Below are 12,496 nucleotides of genomic sequence, written 5' to 3'. Positions count from 1 at the left end.
CGCATAAGCGGCGGATGATGGATGGATGGATGTTTTAAATAATTACAATTATAATATTAAAAATTTCAATAAAATTACATTTAGCATTTTTTTCGGTGCTGAAAACAAATTGTTGTGGCCAACTGAGACGATTCTTCCAAACCTGCAGATCATTTAAAAATATAGATATATTTTAGTACATTTTCTACACTGTCAATTTAAAAAAACAAAACAAAACTATTTATTATACAGGATGGGAATTTGATTATTAAAATAATTGTTAGTAGCATGTCACATGATGCTTTATTTCCCTCGCTTCCGACCATACATACTGTAATACGGTATGTGCTTCATTAGCTTTGGTGGCACTCTAACCACTACACTGCCAGAGGCTCCCGAGATGGGATTATCGGGGAAAACGTTTGTGCCCGCCGCATGGTTCTCACAAGGGCTCTCTCTGGCCAATTACTGTCTTGATGGAAGCCAGAGATTCTCACCAATTACATGCATTTTTCCAGTTGTGCACGTGGACGCTGGCCAAAGCTTCGCTCGCAGGGACAGCACATTTCAGGTCATACAAGTTCATTTAGGGAATGATTCACTTTCTTAATATCATGCTTTACATGAGTACTTTATCACCAGAGTTGTGTATTGATGAGAGTGGAAAGAAAAATCTGTGTTTTGTTTGAATATAGCGCAAATAATCAACGGCAGTTTTTGAGTTTCAATTCTTGTTCATGGACAATTACAGCGACAGAAAATTCTGTGGTAAATCATTGGTTGCCAGTTTAAAGTCTCCAGCCTTCTGTGGCTTGAATGGAGAGTCCAATCTTCTTGGAGTGAAGGATCATTTATTTATGGGACTTCATTACTCACTTGATTATAAAAAGTCCCCAACATACATTTTATTTCTTTAAATTAATACATATTTTATAGCCTCTTCCAGCTGATTATTCCCTTGATGAAGTATTTAATTATTTGGTTCAAACTAGACACGAATGCCAGCCATCGCTGACGACCAACAATCAGCCAGCAGCGACATTTCAAAGTAGGGGAGCGTTGTTAACTTTTTCAGATTTTGCTCATTAATTTGCTGTTCGTTGACTAATTGAAATGAGGAAGGGGTTCTTAAGGAGCTGGTGCTTGCATGATTCAGGAAGCTCAGAGCTTAATTAAATATAGCTTGGTCATTAGGAACTTTTGCGTTTTTGCCACTATACTTCAGAGACTACAAAAATGCAATTTTGCAATTTCTCCTTTGCATTTCATTTCAATGTAGCTTGTTTACAGCATCTCTTTGCAGACTTGCAGGTATTGATAATGGCTGCTAATTTCCGAGGCCTGATGAGAAACGTCCCTGTTGACATTTGTTTGTTTGAGTTTGTGAATGACAAAGTGGGCAGTTAAGTGATTTGCCATCTTGCCTGTACGTGCATGTCTGTCTTCGTCTTGGTACGAGTGTGTATGCGCATATAGTCCCCCCCCAAGTGACTTGAATTCAGAAGGGTGTGAAATTGACGTCCCACAAAGGTATACGCCGCTTTGACATCTGGTTCCCGCATCCCCAGGAGGCGGCTCTGGGACCGAAAGTTGCACACGAGAGTGAAATAATGCGTATTTCATTGTTTGTCACTCACTGGGTACACTTCATTAGGTACACCTGTACAATGTAATGAGATCCATCGCAAATGCTGGATTAAGACAAATTCTGCCTGGGCTCCTGGCTACTTTATTGGAACCTAAAAAAAGTATCAATACAGTATATACAAAATATATTAATTGTGTTTTACAATATGCCCTGCGATTGGTTGGCAACCAGTCCAGGGTGTCCCCCGTCTACTGCCCAGAGCCAGCTGAGATAGGCGCCAGCACCCCCCGCGACCCTTGTGAGGAATAAGCGGTCAAGAAAATGGATGGATGGATGAATTATACAATATCGAAGATTTCACATGGACTGTCTCTTTGTCTAGAAAGCAAAGCGTGGAGAGTCTTTGTCACTGACATGATCAATCAAAGCCTCTCAAAATATCCACACTGTCTCCTCATACTTGCCCGATTCCTCTTCTTTGGGTCCACCTGCTTCTTCTTTGACAATGGCACCATGTTTTTGTGGTTCAATAAAAAGTACGACTGTATTGTATAGTGTGTGTGGAGCTTCAAAACTCAATACTGGGTAGGTTGCAGTGTAGTATGCGTTGAAGAGTCGCCAACTGTTTTTTTTCTCTTTTTTTTTTTTTTTTTTTTTTTTTTAAACACATCCCAGCCCACCACATCATTTTAGGTGAAGTGTTTCTATTTTAGCTTTCTTTATAAATGTATTTGTTCTTGTCATTTTGCATTTTTTCCACACAATCCCAGCTATAAATTTGACAGTAGGTGTTGTACTGCAACAAATGTCAGCATTCATAACGTTCAATAATATATGCCAGAAAATCCAGTACATCAACAGCTTCAGTACACAGGATCCAAATATGGTATAAACGTGTACAGATACATTGACACTGTAATAGAGGAATTCATTTAACACAATCAAACTTTATTTATAAATCACTTTAAAAAACAAAACAAAATCGTCACTGTATACAAAGTACATAGAGTAAAAAAAAATAGACATAAAAAGACAGTTACAACTAGTGTTGTTCCGATACCGATACTGGTATTGGCAGAGGTGCCGATACTGCATTAAAACAGTGGTATCGGTATCGGTGACTACTCACAAGTAACATGCTGATACCATTAATTCCAACGGTAAAATAGGATTGTGGATGCAGCATCTTGTGTCTTGCTCATGAACAACATTCACTAGATATCCTATTGGCCCTTGAATGCTCTGAACCAATGGCAGGACAGCTTTTTCATGTTGAGGAAAAAAAAAACTTAATTATCGGTATGGTATCAGTATCGGCCGATACTACAAAGCTGGGTATCGGTATCGGTATCGTGAGCCAAAAAAACGGTATCGGAACAACACTAGTTACAACTAAATTAACAAGCACAGGGGCCCCAAAATTGAACCCTGTGGAACACCATATGACAGTGGGGGACATTTAACATTGTTTATGGTTGAAGTTGCAGTTTCCAAAGTGGTAATATCTCTGCATCATACTAAGCGGTGTTCCTAATATCCTGTTTCATCCGACAGTCACATTCTGCTCAACTTGATTCTGCAGTGGAGTGCATTTTGAACTGACTGCATTTGGAGCTCATCTCAGAACATCACGTCTCACTCTCATCACCATCATCATCGGCTGTGGAGGAATGTTTCACTTTGGTGAGTTTTTGTTCTTTCAATTTGTTTCTCATCGAAATGTGAAACTCAATTACGAATATGTTTTGCAATCGGGGTGCTTTGTTCTGTCTTCCCTTTTACTCATCCATCCCTCCTTTCATACACCCCCCCTCCCCCCTTTCTTTTCAGCTGCCCCTCTTGCACTGACTCGCTCCCTCCCCTCACGTCGCTGTCTCTTTCCCAACGTGTCATTAAGTCTAACCTCTGTGGCAGCGTCAAAGCCAAGCAGACCAGCTAAATGGGCCCATAGAGACGGAGATAGATAGATGGTGGGAGGGGGGCCGGCGCTTTTGCAGTCCATCCTCTTTTTAGTCTTTTTTTTTTTTGTGCGCTTGCTTGTGTGTGGATTTTGCACGCTCGTATTGTTTCTACGCGTGTGTTGCCTCGTGTCCGTGTCAGCCCCTCCCAATTTCATAAACACCTTGTTGACTCTGTCATTTTGGTGCACGCACACAAGCAAGCAGTTTAAAAAAACAAAAAAACAAACACGGAATGTGTATCAAAGTCGTTTAATTCCTTCACCAAACATGATAATTGGTAAGCATCACATGCCAATATTTTATTTCTCCCACTGTGAAAGTCTCAGTGTTTTATTGTATTGGGAGCTCATTCCATTTGGAGACAAGGCGTCAACAAATAGTGTTTCTCTTGTTTGGAACACTTTTTAAGCTTTTCTTCCAATTTTTTTTAACCAACTGTGAGTAGCCCTTCCTCTGCAAAGCAAACAGTGCCATCTAGTGAAAGTCCATCTCCTGCTGTTGTATCCAAAACACATCACAGATGGAAAAACCTCCATGACCATGAGTTGGTTTTCAAATCTATCCAAAAATAGATGCCGAGGATGTATTCTTATATTTTCACTGTAAAACAGTTCAGAACCTGATTTGATAAGACATGACGTGCAACTCTCACACACAACAATTTGTGGTTAGTCTGGAATCCTCTTCACGTTCTATTTTGAATGTTTTTTTTCCTCTATTTTTTTTTTTATGTGTTTACAGCTTCCTCCACCTTATAAACACACTTCATTTAGGGTACGGGGTTATTTGTGTTCGTGGAAAAAGTTGAGGCAAAAAACCAATTTGGTGCTGCTCCCTTACAAGTATCTTGCCCGTATGGCATGTTGTATAACATTGCCTCGCCATCTTAAACCTCCACGAAAAGCTTCAATTTCAACATGGCGCTCTAATGCGGAATCTCTGTGTGCAGATAATGCATTTTTCTTGAAAGAGGGCGGTAACTTGTTTTTCTTTGGTTTCTGCTGGACCTGACCCAGCTCACGTATTCCATCCCCGGTCTCCGGTGGGAACATCCTGGCACCGATGCGATTAGCCCACTTCACCCATACTGATGTTTTAGCTCGATAGATGGTGAAGTATGCATGAAAAAAAAAAGGAAAACATTTTTCATAAACCAATTGGAGGTCTCTTCTCATGGCCCTGGGCGACAAGCTTGGCCTCCTGATGGTATCTGAGTCCTTATCGCGGGTGTGGAAAGTACCGAGACCAAGGCCTCGACACTCCCCAGTCTGGTCCCACAAGGGGCACACCAAGACCCCTGGGGCTTGCCAGTCATTAGTTCACTGGCTACCTTTTTAGACCAACATACTGTACACTATTTATACGGGACAAAATAGAACTCGCAACGGATTTTTTTTCTCGGCAATCAATGCAATCAACGATTTCTGCAACTCTCAGTGAGACTTGTGCACCAGTCGACTGGTATTTCAGCGCAAACTTCTCCAGCTGTCTCGGGTGTGAAGGGTTCCTTCTCCCGACTGCATGTTCCAACTTTTCATCAGGGCTCACAGAAGGCCACTTCAGAATAGTCCATGTGTTTTTTTAATAGCCGTTTTTGGATGTTTTTGTTATTTATGCTGCTAGAGGAAGTGTAACATTTTGTTCAAGAATGACCGAACCATCCATCCAACTGGGCCTCACATACTGTGCATGCATTTGCTCGTGTAAACAGCAGGCACAGTATGTGACTGAGAACAGCCCTCAGCGGAAAACTGAGCCACTTGGACGAACATAGACACAAGTGACACAACCTCACTCTGCTGCTTATTGAATAGGGCAGGTCAAACGACCCTGACTCCTCCACTGTAAGTCAAACTGTTCATTATTGTTTCGAACAATAGCTTGGCACTTCTGTTACAGCCTGTACACAAAAGTCAGTGAAGCTAATCAGTGGACTTTCTAGGTTTGCTTTGCTGACTGGCTGGATTGTGCTTTATTCTTCTGTCTTCTTCTTTCTACATCTTCCTTCTTAATCTTTCTTGTTGAAAGGTTTATGGTCTAACAATAAGTCATGGATCATTTTTAATAGCCACTAAAACGGAGAATCGAGGACAAAAGTGAACACCTTGACGAAGATCGCTCATGTCATGCGGTCTTTTAGAAGCATGACCGTCTATTTCGTAGATGATAAAGACCACAAGAAACAATGATAAAAAGTCAAGAAAAATATCTCTGTTGAATGATCCATACAATACATGCTACATTTGGCTTGATTAGTTTAACTCATTCACTCCCAGCCATTTTCACAGAAGCAATCTCGTTCGTTTTACTGGATTTTGACTGATTTTGCAAGGCCCACAGAATATTGTGTTTTATTGCTGTAAAAGCATGCAACCTATCAAAAGAAAGATTAAAGTCTCTTCTTTCATCAGGAAAAAGGAAAAAGTATGTTTATATCTGTTTCCGTTTTGCAGAAATTTGCATTAGAAGAGAGCTAAGTATCATCAGTTTTCACAAATCTATTTAAAATTGTAAGTAATTGAGCTTTTTTTTCCCCAACATGGCCCTGGTTGATTTCCTTTGCTCTGCTGCCACCTGCTGGCCGTTTGTGTAATAACTACCATTTCTGTAACCTTTCTTTGCAATTGAGAGGCTGCATCAAAGCCTGTTGTACGCTCTAGCATAAAAAACAACCAAAAAAAAAGAAACGTATAAATACGTTTTTGGGACACTTAAAACATAAAAAAAAACAAAAACGTATTTACACGTTATTGGGAGCAAATGAGTTTGAATACAACTGGAATATTGGCAAACCAGTAAAAATTGACCCGCAACCCAAGTTTTGGCTTTAGCTGGTGATCATCAACTGAACTGTTGAAGAGCTTTACTGAGTGCACACCATGGACACCCACTTTTTTTCAGCATCCTTAAAAAGTCTTAAAAGGCAATTAATCCATGAATCTAAAACTCACGACTTAATTAGTATTTAAATGTCTGAGATAAATCTTTACAAAGTATGATTCTATGATTGTAAATAGTCTAAAATCTTATACTGAATTAACATTCTTAACTCATCCAGTGCCATTGACGGTTATAGACGTCAAAGATCCGTTTGAACCAGGCTGACAGTGAATGAGTTAAACAAACTGATCAAATGGCTTTCATGGTTCTAGTTGGGCCACTTAAGAGCCGATTCTTTAATCTATCTTGCATAACTATGTATAAAAAGTCTGTTGTTGCTGCAGATCTTGATATTAACCCTCACTTCTATGTGCTTCTCCACATAAATTGAGCCAATGTAGTGAATCAACGTGAGATTCCCTCCCAGTAGCATATGCTGGTCATGGTGCATTTATTATTAAAATAGAACTCAAGCCATCTCACGTTCCGTCACGACTTTCGACTGGTGCACTCCAAACTTTCTAGCACCAGTCTGAGATTGTTATTTCTGGGCAAGGGGATACTTTAATAGCCTTCTTGCTGCCCTCGATTGACGATGTGAGCGATAATAGCCCCAATATTCGGTGGAGAAAAAAAAAATGGGAAGGTGTTAGTGTTCCCCATTCCCTCAGTTCGGGAAGTCAAGGACCGTCACAGAGACGATGAAAAGATTCAGAAACACTATACAGTTCTCGTTCCAAGTATTGGATATCTTTGTTTTTCTTGGAGAAGAGTATAAACGAACGGTTCCTTTAGATCAGTTGGCACTCGAGCCATAAGTTAGAATAGTTTCATATTGGCAAAATGTCTTTAATCATGAAGAAACCTCAGAATGACAAGCTGTTCTTGGAAAGGTTATTGAACAGAGATGTTACCAAGGTCAATACTTGACATCTTTGACTGTGATTTAGTTGATATTTTCTGGAAAAATCCATTCTTGATGGACGCTTTTTTGGATGTCTTCAGCTTGCGCTTCCATCCTTAAAACTCCTTTCCCCCCCATTTAATTCCTTGTTTCTCGCCAAGCCCAGCATTCATAACTGAAAATCTTGCCGTTCACACGTTTGCTAACACAAATCAATACAGAACAGCAATTTGATGTGTGGTTTAGGAAGCATGCAATTAACTCTTTGACCGCCAAAAACGTTTAATAACGATCACGACGTATGCCACCATAAATGTTAAATGACGTCAACTAAGTTTTTTATTTTTATTTTTTTCTCAGTGCAACGTCTAAGTGCAGCGCTGCCTGGTCAATGGGTTGTGGAATCAAAAACACTCTATGGCCAGCAGATGGAAGCATTGTATCTCTTTTTGTGAACGATCAAAGCCTTTGTCATATCAAAGCTGTTTTTTTTGATAACGTGTGGCAGTAAAAGGGTTAAAAAATATATATATATTTTTTTCATTATATATATGTTTTTTAATTGATTAATCTGTTATCAGAATTCTATTTTGCCAAATTTTAGGATCAGCATCGGCCTCAAAAATTCCGTATCGATCAGGCTCTAGTTTTTACAGTTGACAGTGGTGTAGAAGTGCATTGCCTGGGTGGCTTTCTATTTCGTTTTTGTTTTGTTTTGTTATGAGATATGCAAAGTGTAAAAACATTTCCCTTGTAACACGTCAGCCAATGTTTGCCTGCACCCCCACTTTTAAAAAATACCCCTGTTAAAGCCAAGAAACATGTCATAGCCTATAGCGAGAGCCCACAAATCCTCTCCTTGGCATTTGCTCCGTCTTAAAGAAAACACTTCAATCTATGGAATTAAACACTTTACATACAAGATGATGAAGAGGGAGAGTGGAGGAAAGGTTTCTTTAGCGGGCTGAGCTTTGTTCCCTGGTGTGTTCCAGCTCTCCAGTGAGGGCCTGGCCTGGACGTAGTGGATCAGTCTTGGGCCAAAGGGGAGAAAGTAAAGGGACCCAAGTCTACACAGACGCCAGTCCCACCACAATGAGCCACTTTAGGCCCTTGTGGTTAGGCCTCAGAGGCTGGCCGCCACCTCGCTGCAGCTCCCTCCATCTTCTGCCTGTTCTCTCGACTCCCCTCTCCTATTTCTCCAACATTCTGATTTAAAAAAAACCAAAAAAAACATTTGGACTTGGTATTTTGTCTCCCTTAATACTCCTGACTGAGAATTATCTGTCATTGAGGAGCAGGATGATAGAAGTGGGAGTGATTTCACGGAGGGAAGTATCGGGGGGGAAGAAACCTCAGAGTTAATCCTGACAGATGGACCTGTTACGGAACCCCCCCCCCCCCTTTTTTTTCCCCCAGGGTGAAGAGGTCAGGACTAGGGGGACCAGGCAGGTACCGCAGGTGGAGAGGGGGAGAGAAGTAAACTTTCTGCTTATTGCAGGATACACAATCAAAAATCTGATCTTTTTTTTTTATTTTATTAAATTCAAACCACTTCTATTGTGTAACCCATATTAGGTCAAATATGGACCGACCCAACAACACAAAACAACCAAAAAAATTGGGTTGCTTTGTGGGATATGAATTTATTTTGACCCAAAAAGTTGGGTCAAAGGAATAACCCACAAAACAACATTTTTAAATGGGTTGCTTTGTGTGCTAGTAATTTAATTTGACCCAACATTTTGTGTTAAATAACTCAAAAAGTATTTTTTTTACACAATTCAATTGGGTTATTCAATTAACCCACAATGTTGGGTCAAATGAATAACCCACAAAACAACCAGGAAAAAATGGGTTGCTTTATGGGATATTAATTTATTTTGACCCAATTTTTGTGCTAAATAACTGAAAATGTTGGTAACTCAAAAAGTTGTCGGTTAATTTTTTACCCAATTTAATTGGGTGATTCAGTTAACCCAAAACATTGAGTCAAATGAATAACCCACAAAACAACCAAAAAATTGGGTTGCTTTGTGGGATATGAATTTATTTTGACCCAAATTTTTGGGTTAAATAATTAAAAGTTTCGTTGGTCCATTCTTGACCCAATGTAGGTCCTTTGACACAATTTCTTTTACAGTGTGCATAAAATTCTCATTGGGAATCAATCATCTTTGGTATGTTGGACATGAACCTTTGAGTAATTTTGTCCCATCCATCCATCCATCCATCCAAAAACAGGGGTCAAAAGTAACCCAATTATGGATAAAAAATTAAAATAAAAAAATATACAAAATGACCCAATTTTAGACCCAAGTAAAGGATCTGATCAATATATATGAATTGTTTTACAATAAAATACCCATTTCTTGTCTCAAAATTGGGTCAGTTTGACCCAAGTAGAGGATTGGTCCATTTTTGACCCATAGTTGGGTTAACTGCTTTTAGAGTCATCCATCCATCCACTGTGATGGTCAGTACATAGCGAGCACTCGGTATTGTCTCAATGAAAGGAGTTAAAGGTCACGGCCCATTGGTTGGCTGCATACCATCATCCCGAAAGCCTACCTGCCTGTCACAAGAAAAGGTTGGGAGTCGCAAGACAATGGTCCCTCTATTGCACTCGCCTTAGCCTGGAGGAGCAACAACTTAAAGGGAAGCTCTCAATCTCTTTCTTGTTCCCACTATCTTTCGTTCTTTCCTCTTTCTTGGCTCTTCGGGTGCCACGTGAAAACTGTTGTCTACCTGTGTGAGTGATCAGAAGAGAGAAAATAAGTGCAGGGAGCAAAGGGTGGTTCCCCCACCTTTTGTTGGACACCAGACTCCCTGCTGTTTTTCCTCTTCCTCCTCCTCCTCCCTTCTTTCACCCCCACTGGTCTCATCCTTCCATCTCAAAGGAGGCAGCATAATAAGGAGGTATGGTTTTGCCATCCCTTCGCTCTCTAATTAACTCCGTCGCCTTGAGTCGCTTCATGTTTGCGTCCGTTTGACACGCAGCTAAAAAGGCTTTGACGTCTTTCTTAACGTAATCCCTCGCAGATAGACATCAACCGAAAAGGGTCAGTTTACTCCAGTTGGAAAATAAACGGTGAAGACCACAGTTGAAGACAGTTTTGGCCCGAGTATGGAATGACAGATTAGATGTTGGGCCGTTGGTTTTCGCTGAGATGAACACAATGATAGAACCTTATTGAAGGAAAATGTTTTGCAATTCATGCAGACCTCAAAACCAGGTCCTCAAATGTTGGAGACTTAAGAAAGAAAGGATTGGCGGTGAAAGCAGAAGAGAAGGAGGGGAGGTGGGATGTGACTTCACCTTTGTGCTGAGTGACCTGCCTCCTTTTGAAGCGATTCTTGGGGACTTTCAGCACAGGACAATAAAGCTCACATGCGACGCTGCATACCTTTCGACCTGGATCACCATATGCTGATGTCTGCACCTACACATTCATGTACGCACACAAATACAGACGCTGAGCAGACACAAATATGCAGGCGGCTACTTGGATTTGCAGGTAGACACATACCACAAAATCCCTAATGACTACCTGCCCGGTATTCCAGGATGGGGGGTTGGTGTGCGTCTTTATTGTTCCGCAGAACTGAAAGAATCGATGGAGAGCCTCTTTCAAAAAAAAAATCTCAGGGTTTTGATTGACGGCAGCGAACTCCCGGGAGGACCGTTGAATGCTTGAGTTTCTGTCGGAAACACAAAGGGCATGCAGACGAAAAAAAGGCCACAGTGACACAGGGGAGGGAAAGTCTGGCTCCACAGAGATGGCCGTACTGGTCCCTTGAGTGCCAAACTCCAGTTATGTAACATAAGTCGGAACGCCTTCGCTGTCAGAAAGAGGAAAGAATGTGGACGTGCCGTCACTAAATAGTCGCAGTCAGTTTTCAAGAGCTCACATCAATGCAGCCTGATTAAGAAAATAATAACATGATGTATTCTCAGTGTGCTGTCAAAACTGTTGTCTAAACAAGCAATTATCAACATGTCTATTATCAGAGGTGGCGAAGTACTCGCAGGCTCTACTTAAAGACTCTATAAAAGCAAAAATAAATTTGACACGCCACGGAGTGTTGCTAACAAACCCGTCGAATTTGAATGATTTTAAAAATTGCCAAGTCAAATGAGGCGTCAAACTCTCCTGCTCACTCCCAGCCATTTCCACAGAAGCAATCCTGTTCGCTCCCGGCTGTTTTTCTAGATTTTGACTGATTTTGCAAGGCCCACAGAATATTGTGTTCTATTACCATAAAAGTGTGGAATCTATCAAAAGAAAGATTAAAGTCTCTTCTTTCATCAGGAAAAAAAAAGTATGTTTCTATCCGTTTCCGTTTTGCAGCAATTAGCATTAGAAGAGAGCTAAATTTAATCAGTTTTCTATTTCTAAATCTATTCAAAAATGTAAGTACCGGTAATTGAGGTTTTTTTTTCTAGATGGACCTGGTTATCTCCTTTGCTCTGCTGCCACCTGCTGGCCGTTTGTGTAATAACTAACATTTCTGCAACCGTTCTTTGCAGTTGAGAGGCTGCATCAAAGCCTTATGTATGCTCTAGCATAACCCCCCCACCCCCCACAAAAAAAACAAAACAAAAAAAACGTATAAATACGTCTTTGGGACACTTAAAACATAAAAATAAAAAAACTTATTTACGCATTATTGGGAGCAAATGAGTTAAAGGGGCTGTCTGCCGGTTTCACTCAGGAAAATGCTCTTTTTAAATACAGGATTTAAACAAACAAACTACTTCTCAATTTATAGATATGGGCTTTTCATAACGTGTGGGGGTGATTTTGTCCTAAACCCCCACACCCCCAGCCTGTATTTTGCCATTTTGTGTTTGTTTTATAAACAGCGGGACGATTCTGTGGAAAGACAGTGTTTACACCCCTCCCGCCAATCGCAGATCGGGGGGGCACAAACACAAACACAAAAATGGCAAAATACAGGCTGGGGGTGTGGGGGTTTAGGACAAAATCACCCCCACACGTTATGAAAAGCCCATATGTATAAATTGAGAAGTCGTTTGTTTGTTTAAATCCTGTATTTAAAAAGTGCATTTTCCTGAGTGAAACTGGCAGACAGCCCCTTTAAATGCTGTATGTATGTTTACTGTGTTGAAGCCACACCCCCTTACCATGAACTGTCAATCACATACCACTACATTGGTGTATA

At 40.6% G+C, this 12,496-nt stretch overlaps 1 protein-coding gene across 16 annotated transcripts in view; it reads left to right on the top strand.

Moving 5' to 3' along the window:
* Positions 1–12,496, top strand: part of pdk4 (pyruvate dehydrogenase kinase, isozyme 4) — a 126,532-nt gene that overhangs the window by 36,506 nt on the left and 77,530 nt on the right. For all 16 annotated transcript variants that reach the window (XM_077506944.1, XM_077506941.1, XM_077506940.1 and 13 more), the window contains exon 5: positions 3,122–3,250. The gene's annotated coding sequence lies outside the window, so the exon portion shown is untranslated. The remainder of the gene's footprint in view (positions 1–3,121; positions 3,251–12,496) is intronic.

This window comes from Festucalex cinctus, chromosome 19 (genome assembly GCF_051991245.1).
Source record: "Festucalex cinctus isolate MCC-2025b chromosome 19, RoL_Fcin_1.0, whole genome shotgun sequence".
Classification (NCBI taxonomy): domain Eukaryota; kingdom Metazoa; phylum Chordata; class Actinopteri; order Syngnathiformes; family Syngnathidae; genus Festucalex; species Festucalex cinctus.
Note: the sequence above shows the minus strand (reverse complement) of the source record. Positions and strands in the feature narration are given on the sequence as shown.